The sequence below is a fragment of the Bidens hawaiensis genome, unplaced genomic scaffold (genome assembly GCF_021521415.1).
Source record: "Bidens hawaiensis isolate Kalapana, Puna unplaced genomic scaffold, B.hawaiensis_p1.1 tig00039700_1, whole genome shotgun sequence".
In the NCBI taxonomy this organism is placed as follows: Eukaryota; Viridiplantae; Streptophyta; class Magnoliopsida; order Asterales; family Asteraceae; genus Bidens; species Bidens hawaiensis.
In genome coordinates, this window is record NW_027505626.1 from 155,029 (window position 1) to 174,436 (window position 19,408).

The following is a 19,408-nucleotide window of genomic DNA, read 5'->3' on the forward strand; positions in this document are numbered from 1 at the left end:
GACTCGTTGTAAAAATCTAAATATATTCACGAGTTTCTTAAAACATCTCAAATAAATGTTTTATAAGTCTTTTTTGGCTTGACGGATGATACAATGCTTGTTTTGGTACTTGCGTTTGGGTTTAAGATCATGGCGTATTGTTAAACGTAAATTTTTTTCATTTCAGTTTTGCACATACTAGGGCTATAATATCAATATGTTAGTTGTTATAATACATATATCACTTGTAAAACCCCTCACCAACAGAATCAGGGACCACCCTAGGAGAAAACCATTGAAAAACCCCTCACCGACTGAGCTAACTCATGGCTTAAAACACTAATTAGTTATCAAGTTTAAAGAGTTATATTGATTAAATTAGTTTTTAACGGTTATTTGAATCAATGACGGGACACTGACTCATCCAATCATCTTTATTCAACGAGTATGAAATCATGACGTGCTAAACTGGTACGTCCCCAAATGAAATTACGTACATCAGTCCGCATCCTGGAGACCACACCTAAAAAAGAATACCTTAAGTGAGAAAACATGATGACCCAATCTAGAAACCCTGTTATTTTATTTTATTTTATTTTATTTTATTCATTTGTCATATGTAAAACTTTAATCTAAAATCTCCTTTTTTTATATTTTTTTTTATGAATTAAAAGATGATAAAAAATAGTATTATGATTAAAGAAATGCAAACACATGAATATTTTGCTTTGAATTTTTTTTTTTTTTTTTATAATAATTTTTGGTTTTCATTGTCAATATAAACATAGATATTATATCAATATAGCAGGTAGGCGGGCAACAAGCTGCGCTGCCACCCCTTTTCTGAATTGCAAACCCTAACCTGCTAAAGACATACCCCTGCCCCTTTGGAGTCGACACATTGCTATGCACAACCTGTTGGACCCTGGTTAGGAAACAGATAGCTTCCGGTGCCAAGGAGCCAAATGTATCAAAAGCCAGAGGGACAAAAACATGTTGGTTCTCTTCGCAGGATTTAGCATGTTTCTCCACCTTCTTCGTTTCAGCCATTTTCATTGCTTGCCCTGCTACAAACCCATTATCCCTTAAACCAGCTAAGGGAGATACCCCTGTGAGGTCAACACAAGCGTGTTTTCCCCCGGCCCAACCAAAGACGAGCAAATCTGCCGGTCGTAGAGTGGATCTCCCTTCCGTGGGGTCTGTAAGGAAGTTTACGGGGGCTTCCTTTTTAGCTGATATCCCAGCTCGCCTTAAGATGTCCCAAAGAACGTCCCGCACCCAATCATGTCGGTATTTGAACCCAGGCATCTCCTTACAATGAACCGCATTCTCTCCGAATTTATCTAGGCAAGCCTTACGGCAAATCGGACATGTTTCGTCTTCTGGGTACATTGGGACCATCAAACGGTACTTAAGAATGGCCCTATACTCGACCGCAGACATGCTTTGGCCCAAGCCATCAATCGGGATAACGGTCAGAAAATCTTGGGCATGAGGACCTTGTAAGCATTCAATAACCGCCTTCTGTCGGGGGGACAATCCAAAAACTTCTCCCAGGCTCTGAGCGATTTTGCCAAAAAGGGCATTCGCCAAAGTTTTTTGAGGCTTTGGTGGGGCGATGTCCATATTAGAGAAACCGCCAATATCAAAGTCTGGGAGAGCGCCATTTAGGCATTCCAGGGCCTGCACGTAGTCTGAGTCCAGGTCGACAACTCCGCTATTCCTTAAGATGTGATTCTGTAGCTTCCAAGACTGAGCCCTCGACGCTACAAAAGCGTAAACCCCAACATCATCAGCCGAAAGAAGGCCTAAACTCCCTAAGCGCATTGGTAAAGATGCAAGTCGCCACTGAAGATCAACAAAGAACGGGCCTCCACATACAACTATGTCTTCGATGGCTTCTCGTAGCCCCTTATCAAAACAGGATACCGCATCATCCATCATATGGGGGTGGCATGTTCGTAACCCAAAAAGCAACTTAGCAACCCCCATGCAAGACCTAAGCAGGAGGAGTTCGCTCTGGGGATTCCTAAGGCAAGGTAAGAGTTTCATAAGATCAACCGCACGAGATGCTCTCCGCCTCGCCAACTCCTTAATAAATTAGGGATCTCGACTAACAGCCCCTCCAAGGAGCTTTACCCCTCTCTCAGGTCTACCAATCCCACTAGGGAAGAGTCCATCTTTGACTTTCACCCCATTACACGCTGGCCAAAAAACCTCGGTTTTCTTAATATTAAGTTGCAGCCCCAATGATGGCCCTTCCGAGTTGATAATGTCTAGGGCTTTGAAATGGAATTCACAAAATGTAAAAATATATTTACAAATTTAATTTACTTGTTCTACTATTTAAGTAACCTCTTGTTGAAGGGAATATATAGATTATTTGAATGGCGTGCAGACACGACATGTTACCACCAAGAGCCACGTTAGGAAAATGATCAACGGTCGGCAGTTGTTGTTTCATTTTCAATATCTGTGCCCCCTCACCTTACATCAAAGACACTCCTCCAAATTTAGTATTCCTTTAACTTTCCTTCTTAACTCGGATACTTTAATCTCTTTGTCTACAATTATGAGGACCCTGTGTCCAAATTTGGAAGACGAAAATGGTCTAGAAACGGTGCTTGAAGTCCCCATACTGGAGGAAAGCTTCAACACCTCCAACACCACCACCTGGCGAACCATGAAAGCATTTGCCACACCGCATTCCGTGGAGTACAGTGGCCGGAATGCTAAGCTTCAGCTCTTGCTTGGGGTTGTTGGAGCACCCCTCATCCCTCCTCTCATCCACCACAACACCACCAACCCAAAAATTAAAGATAATGACCACCCTATGGTAAGTCATTTCTATAACTAATCATTAATGTATTATTACTTATGTTTTTCCTTTTGTGTAGAATTGTGAATCGCAAACACTAAAATACTAAGTAGTAAATAAACCTGTAAATGAGAGTGCCAAGAGGTGGTGGAAATCTTAGAGCAAGGTGTGTTCGTCGCTAAAATAAATTTAAGATTAAACATTGGTTAAATATTTGTATATTTCACTAGTTCTTAATTGTGCTGTTAATTTATAGGAGGCATCAATTGCAAAATACATTGTGCAGCAATACATCGCGGCAGCCGGAGGAGAACTGGCTTTAAATTCGGTCAACAACATGTGTGCGGTTGGGATAGTGAAGATGGCGGCTTCCAGAGTTTATAGCCGGGGAAGGAGTAAGCATGAACTGTAACGGTTTGAGTGTGGGTGGTGGCGTGATGAAGATCAAGAGTGTGAGAAACAGTGGGGGTGAAATGGGTGGTTTTGTGTTGTGGCGGAAGAGGCCGGACCTTTGGTCGTTAGAACTGGTGGTTTCAGGTTCCAAGATCAGCGCCGGCAGCGACGGAAAGGTGGTGTGGAGGCAGAGTACTTGGCATCAATCCCGCGCGTCTCGTGGACCGCCTAGACCCCTACGTCGTTCACTACAGGTAATATTTGGGTTTTTTTGGGAAATTAATATTACTTACTCCATCTCATTAAAAGTGTTATGGTTTAAAAAACACTAACTTCAAGATAAATTGAATAATTATTTTTTTTGTTTAACAAATGATAATAATACCCTTAAAAATTGGTCAATCGATATTGTTTATTAATGTTAGTTGTCTGTGTTTAAGGGTAAAATTAGAAATTGGCTAGTAAATTTTGAAATGGACAGTTGTAATAAGAAATATGAACACTTTTGATTGGACGGAAGGAGTAATTTTTATTTTTACTTTATATGTATATGTGTGTGTGTGTGTGTATGTGTGTGTATATATATAAGGAGAGGATCAAAAGAAAACTTATCATTAGAGAGAAAACTAAAAAACTCTTAAAGAATTATTTTTAGTTAAAAAAATTAATTTTTCGTTTCTTCCATTCTTCTTATATTTTGTTACTATTCGTTAAAAAAAAGATGTTATAATGCACATGCGTATTACTGTGCAATACTTTGTATTATACATATGTAATAATGTGTACTAGGATAGTAATCGTGTTACACACGAGTTGAAAATAGATAAATAACAAAATCTATATAGACAACCATAAAATTTTATAAATAGACAATAATATATTAACGGTAGAATGGCCTAACCAAAATATTAGATAGTCAAATTGTCTACATAAAAAGTTAATAGTTACACAAGCTTGAGTGTATTAGCAAAGTCATGAAAACATTAGAGATTAACTGTATTATCCCAGCATGATCTTCAAAATTTTCGTCCAAAAACAAAAGCATTTTGCTTTACAACATGAAAAACAAAACAAACCATGGAACATGATTAAGTATTAAACTAAAATGTTAATGTATGTCATAATGAGTCACTGCAAAAAATATTGGTTTCTAGGACTGAAAAATTAGTCTCTAATATTCCTCAATGAGTACCTAATGGTTATTAGAGACTGATTTGTCAGTCCCTAACCAGTGAAAGATGCCTAGTCCTAAATAATAGTTTTAGTGACTAAAATTCAGTTTCCGTTATATGGTGTCAACAACGACTAACAGCCAGTCTGTGATACATCAAAAGTCAGTCTTCAATTTATTTCTTGGTACCATGTCATTTCAGTCCCCAAAACATTTATTTAGTGCGTAGATTAAAAATAAACTTCACCTGAAACATATTTAGAATAGATAATTTAGCACTTTCACCTTAAAAGGTAACATCATCCACAATGAAAAAAGTTATATGCAATTTCTTATAACACGAACTAGTTTACAAGAGCTAAAATATGCAATCTGATACACCATAAAAAAAGCACAAACAATCACAAATAATCAATTATAAACATTCAACTTACATCATGGTTTCACACTCACTTGAAACTTACAAAATACTTCACTGAACATAGACGAGCTATATGAGACCATGTGTAGTTATAAAGTTTTACATCCAGGAGTTATACGTCACGTGGCGCCCAGTCAGAGTTATGGTTTTGTACAAAACAGGTTGTAGTCATAACTCTCCACATTCAGGGGTTATGCGCCACGTGGCGCCCAGTCACTTTTACAGTTTTTGTTTTTTTTTTAATTTTTAATAAGAATAATCAAATAACAATAATATTTTATTAAATAAATATTACAAGAAAATAAAAAAAACTATTCGTCGTTGTTGTCGTCGTCGTCGTCTTCGCCCTCTTCGTCGTCTTCGCCCTCTTCGTCGTCGTCCTCGTCGTCGTTTTCATCGTCTTCGCCATCGTCGTCGTTGTCTTCATCATCGTCTTCATTGTTACCCGTAACGGAACTCATATACTGTGTCGCAAGCATAATCGCACTCGTAACCGCATGTTCCTCCTCCACGTCCTCGGCTTGTTGGTCGGGTCCGAAAAACTGTTTATATATAGATGGAGGATCCATATATAGTGAATTTTGTGTAAATTTGATGAGTTTTGATTGGGAATTAGTTGGTTTAATATATAAAGAAATAATTTTTTTTTATTCTCAACGGTTAACGGTAATATTTTTTTGATTTGTGTGCCATTTGCGCGTTTTGTATACAACACACCAAAAAAACAACATCACATAACGCAGGGGGGGCGGTGTACCCCCGCGTTTTCAACCCAAACATAATGTTTGCAGTACACATGGTCTGACTGTGAAAGCTATGGCGAGACTTATCAATAGCCAAAAATTAATTGCAAATTCAATTTGAATTGAGATATCTAGGAAAATAATGTTCGACATTCTTAAAAAGCCACTTTGTATTCTATATCAAACAGTACTAATGAAATATCATAAACCAAATAACAATTCAACAACAATAGCTAGTTATCCCTTTATCATACAAATCAACATGAGTATACGGTGTTTGGAGAACCTAACACTAAGCCAATCTAGTGCTTCTATATCGCAGATTACAAGACGAAACTCAAATTCAAGTTAACCACGGATTACTTACTTACCATTGATTAGGCGTTAAGAAACCTAATCATCGAACCATTGCTTGCGATTTTAAGTTGCAACTCAGACCTAAACAAATTTCGGACCCCTTGCATGTGACACTCTCGCTAATTTTTCAATTAGGTGTGAGAGATCTTTTAACATCTCGCGAATTGATTTCCACCAATACTAGATTTTGCAAAGGTCGATTTCGGGCGGAAGTCGATCGATTTCGTGTAGAAAACATGAGAGAAATGGGAAAATTTTGTAAGGATCACTCATGTGTAATGGCATATGACATTAAGACCCGTGTAGAACACGAGTTAGAATAAATAAATTTGTTTACATAATAACACAATGTAAATATGTTCAAATGATATAAAGATATAATATATGGTAGAATAAATTACGTATTACAGAAATAAAAAGTTGAAAATTCATAAATCTCTAAATATTTTTTTGTATACAATATTTGTAATTTTAACCTACATATCAAAATTGTTGTTTCGTTTTGTTTTTTATTTCAACTTTAGATAATGAAACACATCACTTATCATGCGTTATAACATGTTGTATCAAAAACAAATCAAACCATCTATAGTGATTGACTTTAGCTTTTTATTAATCATCATTGCAAAACAAACATAAAGTTAAAATTTCTTTATTTGAAATTAATATTTTTATCTAAATAAACGTGAAAATTTGTTACTTATAAAAGCTTGATATTAATAACTAATACAACATATTTGAAAAAAATTACAATTTTTGTCCTTTTAAATTATCAAAATTATGGAATGGGTCCTTTCTGAAAATGAGTTTCACTCTTTATCCTTTATATGCATTTTCGTCTCGCTTTTAGTCCTTTACACTAACGCTCATCCACCTTCTCAGTTAAATCTCCTCATGTGCCATGCACATGAGGGCTTGTTGGTCATTCTCACAAGTTTATTATTTATTAATGGCTTTGAATAGCCTCAAGGTTCTTAATTTTATGGTTTAATCAGGTATGGAGAAGATGAGATTCTAGTGGTTGAGTTTGATGGCTGTTAGGGTTTGGGGAAAAAGAGGGAGAGTAGAAAGTAAAGAGAGATCTGGTGTGTGTGTGTGTGTGTGACACATGGATCTGCTAGGGTTTTGGGGAAAACAAAGTTTTTGTTTAATATTTTTGCAAATAAATAGGTAAGTTGACCAAAATACCCACATGTGCATGGCACATGAGGAGATTTAACTGAGAAGGTGGATAACCGTTAGTGTAAAGGACTAAAAGCGAGACAAAATGCATATAAAGGATAAAGAGTGAAACTCATTTTTAGAAAGGATCCATTCCATAATTTTGATAATTCAAAAGGACAAAAATTGTAATTTTTTCCAACATATTTATATAAAACTAAATAATATATCTATGTTTGTATTAAAATTTTAAGTTAAAAAATAATTATTAAAAAGAGAAAACAATTGATTAAGAAGGGAAACAAATTTAAATATAAAACTATTAATAAAAAGAGAAATGTATTTAATGAGAGAGAGAAGTGGGAAAATTTTGTAAGAAACTATCTTATGTTATGTCATGTGGCATTAAAAACCTTTATTATTATAGGAATATTGGATTTTAATAATCTCTATTAAACGGCATTGGCCGATAATAATCCCTATTCGTTTTATCGCCACTGGTGGTCCCAAATTCAAAAAAGTTGGCCCCCCAATGGTCCCCCGTTAAAAATGACTTTACGGCGTTATAGTTTTTTTCTGAATTTCAAACCAATTTTTTAGGGCTTTTGATCGTCAAGAGGATACGAGTCAATTGGTGTAAAACTTAGTTTGAAATAGTGCTTCAAATGACGAAACAATGCTTCAATTCGGATGTTTGAAATTACAATTAACCAAAATCAAGTCTTTTGAATCATTGTTTCGAGCTAAGTTTTACACCAATCGACTCGTATCCTCCTAACGATCAAAATCCTTAAAACATTGGTTTGAAATTCAGAAAAAACTATAACGTCGTTAAGTCATTTTTAACGGGGGAACATTGGGGGCAATGTTTTTGAATTTAGGACCGCCAGTGACGATAAAACGAATGGGGACTATTATCGGCCAATAGCATTTAATGGGGATTATTAAAATCCGATATTCCTTTAATATATAGTATAGATATAGAATATAAATTGGATGTGGCTCAATGGTAGAGCACTCACTTTAATAGTGAGGGGTAGGGGGATCAAACCTCACTATCACCAATTTATATGAGAGATATGAGGGATGACCCAGGCTTGCCAGGGTTCGAGTCCTGATCTCACCCGGTTTTACCGCCTCCTCGCTGTCGTGCCATATGGCGGGCGTGGGGGGAGGGTTTTATCCGGTGAATCCCTCAATAGGTGGACCGCTAGGGGCTACGTCCGTCCGGACTAGTGGCCGGCTCGGGCTACCTTTAGCCAATGGGGGCCACGTACGGAGTACCCCGCATTACTTAGTTGGTCGTTCAAAAAAAATAGTATATATATAAATATAGATATATTAATAAAGAGATATTATTATATGTAATAAAAGAAGAGTTTGGCGACGCTGAACTATAATTGGTCCGTTTGGCGGCACTTGACTCATCACTACAACGTCCGAAACAGACAACCTGCGTGATTTACAGACATTTTTGTTTTAGTTCAAGGACCATAAAGAACGTAACCGAGGCCGACCAAATTAATGTCGACTAACCAGCGTATCTTCGGGACCGACAACGTTCGGGTTTTATCGACCGAATAAACGCCATTTTAGATATTTTATTTTTTTATTTGTTAATTTAACGAACTTTTTTGTTTGGGGGGGGGGGGGGGGGGTTAACGCTTAGGTTTTGCCAACATTGTTTATACTGTACCGTAACAAATGAAACTAAAACTGATCAAATTCGTGTCGACTCACTGCCACAACGCCGGGTACCGACAATGCTAGGGTTTACCAACTTTCAGGTTTTAACTGTCAAATAAACATCGTTTTAAATATTTTATTTGTTTTAACGCTTGTGTCTTAGGATTTAGGGTAATGTGACAAGTATATAAGCATATCTGACCTGTCCCGGCGCAACGCGCCAGGTAATTTACTAGTTATCTATAATTAAGAAGTTTTGTGCTACAATTTTGAATATTTTATTAGTTTTGTTTTGTTATTATACATATCATTTTATGGATAAACACTTATGATGTCTTGGTGAGTTGGTTAATGCTAAGTTTGTTAATACTTAAAAGGAATTTGAATGGAAGATGCAATCCATTCAAGTTCAATTCTCATACTCGTCTTAATTTGAAAGAATTTTTTTCCAATCTTGATTCTTTAGTTTCTTTTTTTTTTAATAATTATTTGTGTTTTTTTGTTTAAATATATTAACATAAATAAGATTATTGGTGTCGTAAGTATTCCATTGGATCACTTAGTAGCATTTTATTGGTGAAAGACATATTTTATGTTTTATTTTAGTTCGGTACCGTAACGAATGTGACGGAAATCGAACGAATTCACGTAGGCTCATCGTGTTTTGTTTTGTTTCAGTATCCTAACGAACGTAATAAAAAAGACCAGATGCCAACATTTTTTTTTTGGTATCGTAATAAACGTGACAGAAACCGACCGAATTCTAGTAAACTCACAACCTCAACGCTCAAGAACAACAACGGTCGGGTTTACCAACGGTCGGGTTTACCAACGCTCGAGTTTTACCAATCGAAGTCACAAAGTGGTCCACCACAATTTTATAATTTTTTGTTTTAGTTTGAGTATAGTAAAGCACGTAACTGAACCGATCGAAGTAGCGTCAACTTAGCACCTCAACGCTTGAAGCCGAGAACGCCTGAGTTTTACCACCGTTCAAGTTTTACCGACCTGTTCGACGCAACACGCCGAGTAAAACTCTAGTTACTCCTATCATCAAATCAATATTGATTTTTGAGTGGTTTCATTGATTCATATTGCCAACTATTGATCCACTTTATATTCATTTTAACCAACTTTTTAGCCCTTAAACTACGAAAGACAAACATAACAACCCCTTAGCCTATTGTTATATACTTATATTCAACAATACATGAAAGTTAGCGTCCAGTATGGCATATGACATAACATTGTCCTCGTTTTAATGGCGGTGTAAGAAAGGCTCGCTTAAATACACAATTGGAGTAAAGTTAATTGTAAATGCATAAGAATTTATTGTAAAATATAAAATTATTCAATGTTAATTTCTTTAATTGTTACCGTCCGAGCTTTACATAAGGGTTTTGTGTTTTTTGTATGAAGAAACGTTTCTATGTCAATTTTTCTAAAGGTTAACAATCTCGCTTAACGTACATGTTTTGTTTGTTTGCCTTTTTTTTGTTTTTTTATCTATTTATTTTTTTTTGTATAAAGTTTCTATGGACAATGAATTTTTAACGACTTGATGCACTATTTCGTGTTTTTACGAATTGATTCTCTTAACGTAAAGGATTCATTCTTTGTATTCAAAACCAAGTCATGTTTCTACGGCAACAAGTGGGGGTATTCAACTAGACTAAGGTGCTCTAGTTGCCACTGAAATGCAAACTCGCTATTCACATTAAGTGTGTGGATATGCAGCGTTTACGAGCCCGACACGACTCGCGGGTTTGAAATCTAACCACCTAGCTACCCCCCACATAGCTAAAAAGCCCCATAGACCCCCACCCTGACCCGAATCTCTCCCGGCTTTCTCAGGTTTGGGTATTCTCAGGTTGGGTTAATCGGGTTTTTTAGTATCCTAGAAAACAAAAAAATGGAATAAAAACTACAATGTTAAATTAAAGTTAACTTATTCTTCTTCACTCGTAACATAAATAAAAAAAATACCCAATATAATCGTTGGGTTATGGTTGTTTATAGGCATAAATTAAAAAGGTTCTTAAACAACAAACAATTAATCCTTAAAAGAAAGAGTAGGAACACCCGATCAGGGCCGAATTATGATAAGCTTAGTGACTAAGTCTTCTTGTATTATACCTAAAAATATATTTGGTTTAATACAGATAGTTTATTCGGGTTTATCAGGTTGACCAAAAACCCAAAATTTGAACCCAAGAACTAATCCAAACTACTTCACTTCGCTTTTGGGTCAGTCTTATAATATACCATATATTTATGATAAAAAGGTAATTTGGTCTCCCTCATAGTTGTTTTAAAGCATTACCTACTTACTCTAAAATTTTTCTCCACGCTAATTCTCTTAGGGCGCGTTCGCTTCACGGACTTTTTTATAGGATTTGGAATTGGAATAGGAATTGGAATTGGAATTGGAATTGGAATTGGAATGGAATGGAATGCTTGAGAATCCCTATCATGTGTTTGGTTGGTTAATATGTATTGGAATTTGAATCTTCTTCATTCTCGTTTTTTTTAAGATCGAGGGCAAAGGCGGAAACGTTTTAGTTTGTTTTACATTTTTCGTTTTCGATTTATATTTTGAGTTATGATTTTTTTATTAATTTTTTTGAATTTATTTTGGAGGGGTTTTTATTGTTAATAAGAAAATCCTTAACAATCCTTTCAAATATGTGGGATTTTAAAATCCCATGAAATGTGGGATTTGATGGGATTTAGTTTCCATTCCTATTCTTTCATTTAATGAAACGAACATATCAATTCATGGGATTTAAAATCCCATTCCTTAAAATTCCTTACAAATCATTGAAACGAACAGACCCTTAGAAAGTTACAAATTACTAGATAAAATAAATTGGCTTTTAAGATAAAACACATATTTTAAGAAAAATTTTGTTAAAACATCTTCATGATCAAGTTTTTAACATTCATGGTTTCGTAAGATTCATTTAAATTATTTTTTGCATGCATATAAAAAGAGTATATGTAAGTAAATGGTAATAATTTTATCTACACAAGTGACATGATAATCTACGCATAACTCATGTTCACTTATACAAATTGCTAGTTAATATATATTCATCTACACATAACTCGTGTTCACCAAAACATAACTTATTTTGACATACACAGATTACTGGTTTATTTTATTTGCACCAACACGGAACTAATATTTACCTACTAATAAATCATATTTACCTACACAAACTTGTGTCTGCCAACACATAAAAGATTGATTAAAAAATAATTGAATTTAAAATATAATTTTTTTCCTACATTGATAATATTTTACAAGTTTAATTTACTACTATCAATTGTAAGTACAACTTTTGTTTGTGCAGGTTAATATTTTAATGTGTAGCTAAATACAAAATGGACAGGCTATAATATGAAGTTGTATATGTAGGTTAATATTGTGATCTGTGTAGGTTCATATTTGTATAGTGTATGTGGTATTTCAAATGTGCATGTTTAAATTTTATCGTGTGTATGTTCATATATGTATTGTGTAGGTGCTATTTCGAATTTTGTACTTGTAAATTTTATCGTGTGTAGTTTTATATATATACAGTGTATGTGATATTTCGAATTGTGTACATATAAATTTTATCTTGTGTTAATATACTTGTATACGGTATTTCGAATTATTTATGTGTTAATTTTATCATGTGTAGGATCAATTGTATTATGTGTAGGTGGTTTTACGAAAGAATTAATCATACATAAAAAAGAAACAAGTTAAAACAAAAATTAGTTTATTAGTTATATTTGTTGAGACAGGTCAATTTTTTTATGATAGATAAAACTAATTATATTATAAAAATATTTAGATTAAAAACAAAAAGGTGTGTAACTTACACTAAATATTTGTTACTTGCCATACATGGAAAAAAAAACTTTTACTAAAATGAACCTAATCATATTAAAATAAAATACGAATAAAAGAAAAATTATGCTTGGTCGTAATTACTTCTCGCACTTCTCAACCTAAAAACACTTCTGAAATGAATCTAATCATATATATATATAGGTGAGATCAAATGAAAACACCTCTTAAAGAAAAAACTTAAAAATGTTAAAGAATTATTTTTAACTTAATTTTTTTTTTGTAGTTTCTTTTTTTTCCTGTTATTCTTATATGTTGATTGTTTCAAAAAATAAAAAATTGTCAGTAATCTTGTCGGCTTAGTGCACATGTGTAATAATGTGCATTGCATATATGCAAGAGTGTTGTATTGTATATAATACAACACTATTGTACATATTTGATACGCGCTATTATATATATATATATATATATATAAAAGAGTTAAAATAAAAAGACATAGTTTTGTAGCAAGAGTAGGAATAACATAAAATTTAAAGCTAGAAAACTATATAGCCTAAATACTAGATCTTAGGAAACTATTTGGTAGTTTAAAAACTACCAATCTCAAGCACTAGATCATAGATCCAAGGGCTTAGATTTATTCTTACTCTTCTTAGGAAACTATCTCTTTTTATTATAACCCACCCCTATATATATATATATATATATATATATATATATATATATATATATTTTCATATAATACAAAACTACTGCACATATACAATACACAAATATTGAATATACGCAATTAAACACTAATGAACATAAAAATACATAGTAATACACATGTGATACAACAATATCGCACAGTAATACGTATGTGCATTACGTCTTTTTGTTTTTTATTTTTTTTAATTGAAGAGTAATAAAATATAAGAATAATAGAAAAAACAGAAATTTAAAAACATCTTTTTATTTAAAAATAATTTTTTTTATAATTTTTAAGTTTTCTCTCTAATAATGAGTTTTCAGTTGATACTCTTCAGATATATGAGACAACTATGTTATGAGACACATTTATGGTTTCTCCTCCACGACAGCCTATTACTAGTCCAATATGTAGTTTGTTTTCTTTATTCTTCTCTTTCTATTGTAGAGAGCACTAAGCCCTGCTTGTGATGCGCACATATAATGTATATATGTGTGAACCCTCGAGTGGGCAAAAGTGGAATTCCACTAATTTTGACGTTTTTTTAATAATCTCGTGAAAATAACGTTAAAAGTGGCAGAAGGTTAATCAAGCATCATGTGGTGGCGTTGATAGCCGAAAGACAAGGGCACATGCACCAATCGGCCGATGTCCCAATGGTTGAGTGTTATATACCTGATGTCCAAGGCTTGATGTCACACTACTATCGAGCCAGGGATCTCATCATCGGAAGCAACCTCTCTATTCCTACGGGGTAGAGGTAAGGTTTTCTACACATCTTACCCTCCTCAGACCCTACTATAGCTTTGCTATTGGACCACACCACTGCACGCTTATACACCACGGTCAACCACCATCCCGTCTCTAATACCACCAAAGCACCACCTACGCGCCATCGATCATGCCTTCCAGGGCAACGTTTTCACCCAAATAAACTACAAAACCATGGTGTGTGAATGATGGTTCTTTCCGGTGTTGGTTGCCGGTTGTAGAACGGGAGCTTGAACAATGGTGCCGATATTTAATGTCGAAAACAGTGGTGGAAAGTGTGGCGAGGAGTAGTGGCGGATCCAGGAAATTTTCACATAGGGGTCAGAAATTTTTTGGGTTGGTACCCAGTTATATATAAAGAAAATATTCGTTTCCGGTTTGCCCATTCCGGTCGGGTCAAATCGATATATAGTTTTTTTGCCCGATTCAGTCAAAAATATATGTAAAATATAATTCCTACTTGCATTAATGTATATAGAATATACTTTTTCTTGTTGATATACAACCGATCACCTGTCCATTTTAAGTTGTTAACTCTAGGCTAGACATGTATACCGATAAATATTTGTTTTAAATATTTTTGTATTGAAGTAAGTTACAAAAAATACATATGATCTAATAAATTAAAAAAAGATGATAATGTGAATTTAAATAAAATGTAAACAATATGGAACCAAAAGAATTTATATAATTTCATATTAAATTGAACAGAATAATAAAATAAATAAACAAACTACATTTATACTTATCATTTTCGGTGTTATTTCTTTTTTTACTTTTGCATAAAGAAATGGATTTTGATGTCTAAATTTTTTTAAATAAAACCTCCATGTTATAGCTTCATTAAACACTTTCAACCCCATATATATTAACCTTTTAACTGGCCCAAAGTAAACTCTACAAAGCTCATATAACTAAAATTCAATTAAGGCATCTACCACATATAGACTTTCACTTTCATCTTCCACATAACACAATTGAACCATCTTTGCACAAGCTGAAGAAAAAATTTCTATTCATGCTATTCATTATTCTACTTTTCATAAATCACCCATCAGATCTCGAAATTCTACAGGGATTAATGTAAAATTTCACACGGGTCGGTCAATATTTTAGCCCTATAATACTACTATTTGTTTTTTGTTCACAGGGGTCGGCCAACTCCTACACGGTATGGGTAGATCCGCCCCTGGCGCCGAGGGGTTGTCTGGTGGTAGAGAGAAAAGTTGGAAATGAACTTCATTTAAAAGTCAATGCAATATATTTGGATTTAAAATCCATTTTATTCGCATTCCAAATAGAGGTACACAAACCGGTTTAAAACTAAAACCGGTTTGGGTTAAAACCGGTTCGGTTTGGTCAACAAAAGTCAAAACCGGGTTATGATTGGTTTCGGTTCGGGTTGAAACCGGTTTCTTACCATGTTACCATTGGTTTCGGTTCGGGTTTTGAACGGTTTTTGCCCGGTTTTGGCCGGTTTTAGTTCGGTTAACCGGTTTGGAAATGGTTTTGAGGGGGAAAATTACAAACCGGTTCCAAACTGACGGTTTCAATAAGTTCCAAACCGGTTTCTACATAATCGGTTTTTAATCGGTTCGGTTAACCGGTTTATTTGGCCACCTCTAATTCCAAATCCATCCATTTTATCGACATTCCAAATCCGAATAATACTGTTTAAATTCTTTTGAATTTCATTTGGTACTGGGCTAATCTTGCTGGTCCATCAATCAGTATGAGCCAAGAGTTTTGAGCAAAATTAAATAAATGAGACATAGGCCACCTGAAAGATGGTAACGTAAATTTTAAACTTGTCGACGTTTTATAATACCCATACGATTAATGGCCCTGAATACTAGTTGTCATAATTTGTGAAATGGGTCAAATAACTAAAAACTAAACATGTTTGCACTTTGACAGGGTTTGGACCCAAAATCGACAGCTAATTTGTTTGCAAATTCGATTTGCACCGGCGAAAAAACCATTAATGGAGAAGATTGCTTTGTGCTAAAGTTTGAAGCAGAGCCTTCATCTCTAAAAAAAAGAAGTAGCAACAACGTGGAGATCGTAAAACACATTATTTGAGGGCACTTTAGTCAAAAAACCGATCTTTTGCACCACCTTAAAGATTCAAATCTCATTAGAATCAAAGCCCATGGATATGGAAATGTGTTTTGGGAAACAACTATGGAAACACTAATTCAAGATTATCGTACCATTGACGGCATCAACATTGCGCATGGTGGAGAGACAACGGTCTTGTTGTTCCGTTTTGGTGACAATGAGAAGCATTCAAGAACGAAAATGGAAGAGCTTTGGACAATAGAGGAGTTGGATTTTAACATAAAAGGTCTTTCAATGGACTGTTTTTTACCACCTAGTGACATTATTAATGGTTCAGACCATGAAGCCACTGATGCGATTAGTGACACATGAAATTCTCAGCTGGTGACTAAGAGTAGAGGTGTTTATCCGAAGATTAGTGTCTCCAAAGTTGAGATTGCAATCCTCAGATGTTTAGAGAACGGGCTTGAGACACTACTGTCATAACATGATTGGTCTGTTTTGTACATATAATGCTGTGCGTCACACACACACACACGTTTGTATATATATATATATTTACACGATCTTGAAACTCTATTTGAGCATGTGAGTTGCTCTTGTCTTATATCTTGATATAATGTTTTCTTTTGTAAAGTTGTAACTTAAAAAATAAAAAACAATAGCAGGAAGTTAAAATAAAGTGAAATAAATATGGGATAGATTGATATTATAATACAATTAATTTTAATGATACATATTGGTTAGAGAGATGTTCTCTAAATGTATGCAAGTCTCTCAAAAATGATAGAAAAACTCGGATGTCTCTTTATTCGACGATAGAGTTTACCAAGAAGTCAAGTTCCGGTTCCAATACATGATTATGGTTCACAAGATTCCATATTTTAGTCATTTTATATAATATAGTCCATGCAAATAAGTAACTAATTATACGATACTTCTGACGTACGTAATAAGTATAGGCGAAAACTCAGAAAATTATTATCTGCAAAACTGCAAATGAAAGATAATTTGGCTTTGCCTCTATTTGAATTTGTCACACCCCGATTAGGTAATTGCGGAAGCATAATACAGGAATGTTTCAAACACCTCTGGTATCAACCATATTGTTATAAAGAAAATTAACAAACTAATTTACATCATGTTACATTGTTTGGTACTAAATCTACAAACTAGATGAAATACACATAACCGGTTCTCCTGGCTGTTTATTCTTTATTAATACTGTCTATCTACACCGTGTCAGTCTCATTCTTAACACGAGGCACATAAGCAATTTATTCCAACTTAGGCTCACCCGAAAAGCATGTTAAAACGGGTCAACTACAAAGAGTTGGTGAGTTTCATAAGTTTGTACGAGATCAGTATACGTAATCGTAGTGTTCAGTATGTATGTATGTAAGTATGTATACGATGTAATTATACTAAGCCACAAGTGAATCCTTGACACGTTAACCTACGTGGCCTCCACTACCCACATGTTTCCACTGCCAAATGCCCCAAAGGTACTATGTCTAACACCACATAACATGTTACAAAAGGTGCGTATGGTCATGTGCAATTGTAAAACATGTTCCGGCATACCTCACCGGCCCTTTCAATTGGGTTTATCAAACCAATAGTACATAAACACTTCTATACATAAACATGTGTTAGCACTTACGTAATTCACACCATACAACGTTTCCAAATAAATAGGTATACATAAACATGCTTTCCACCCCAAATGTTCGCAAAATAGTTTAAAAAGTGGGGTCATAAAACTCACCTTATAGTAGTATCGATTAGTCACACGTGCAATACGTATTACACTTTGATTATAGCTCGTATCCTATAAGCGATATGTATTATTAATACACTCTTTAAATGAAATCGGGCTGTATATCTAGTATAGTCTGGGTATGGCTGTTATGCCCAGTACATGTCAGTAGTCTTAGATTGCGACGTTGTACGATATGAAATGTTCAAAACCAGTCTTGGCTCAGTTTCACCATTTTTCGTGCCTGGCCAAGTCGTCCGTTTACGAGTTTCAGAAATAGGTATGATCACACAAACATAAGTAGACATACTGTTTGATAAAATGATTAAATTTATAAAAGAAATTTAAGGTTTCGGTTTCTAGATTGGTCGCAGGGTTCATTTAAGTTTTCATACTGGTTTGATTGTACAAAACGCGTACAAGAAACTTTGTTACTTGAACAATGGAAGAATCAAAATCTAAATAGAACAATAGGTTGCATGAAACCTTGTCAAAATAGTTAAATGAGATAAACTTAGATTCATACTTGATCATAATTGAAAGATTGAATTAGATAGAATTATTAAAGATTAAAAGTTACTATAACTGGAAATTATGAATGTTTATATGTGTGTATGTGAGTCGTGTGTGTGTATGTGTGTGTAAGGGGAGGTATTGAACCCACTCATAAATGCATACATTCATCTTGAAGATCATATTTTGATTGTTAAGATTGATTAAAAGTGTTGTTAGAATATTTGATGTTTAGGTGAAATCATGTATGAATTTGTTGTTTGAGCTTGATGTTAGGATGAATTTTTGGGTAGTTAATAATCAATAGTATTAATCATATGAACATAAACTAATGAATTGCTAGTATTGAAATTGAGATTGGCAAGAACTTGTTCATAAGTTTGCAATTTAGATATTTTTTGGGGTTATTGAATTACTTGAATTAATTGATGATTTTGATGAATTAATGAAGTTATAAAGTGATATGGATTGATGTTAATTGATATTTAGGATAGGTTGTATGTTAGACGATTAATAATCTATTAATTAAAAAGACAATACTTGAAGATGATTGTTGAAATTGTTAAGTTACTATAATAGGAAACTTTGTTGATTGAACACTTAGAAAATTTATAAGTTGACTAGTCAATAATGAAATCCTTGAATTTGTGCATAGATGATGAGATGATTTTGATGGTTTGAATCAGGATTTTTAAGTATTATAATGATGTTTGTTCATATGTAAAATGCTAAGTTTGATTATTGCCATTATAAGTTAAACTTAAGTTATGAATTAGAACTTAAATTGATTGAAAAGTGTTATATGGAATTATTTGATCAAATCTGGAAATAATAGTTAATTTATAGGTTATAAGGTTTATATTTAGTTCATAAGATTATTGGTATGGACTTACTTGGTTTATTTTACTTGTCGGTAACTTTAATGGTCGAAAAATTGGTTTTTAAATGTAAACCGACACGACGTTAGGGACTATTTTAGAACAGCCCCTAAATTTGTAAAATACTCATATATAACTTAAGTTAATATATGAGAAGAGGAC

General features: G+C 34.1%; 1 pseudogene across 1 annotated transcript; it reads left to right on the plus strand.

Moving 5' to 3' along the window:
- Window positions 1-2,551: 2,551 nt before the first annotated feature.
- Window positions 2,552-16,673, plus strand: LOC143614342 (uncharacterized; annotated as a pseudogene). The gene is made up of 3 exons (XR_013150276.1): window positions 2,552-2,815; window positions 3,054-3,444; window positions 15,953-16,673. The product of XR_013150276.1 is annotated as an uncharacterized LOC143614342 (transcript).
- The last annotated feature ends 2,735 nt before the right edge of the window (window positions 16,674-19,408 follow it).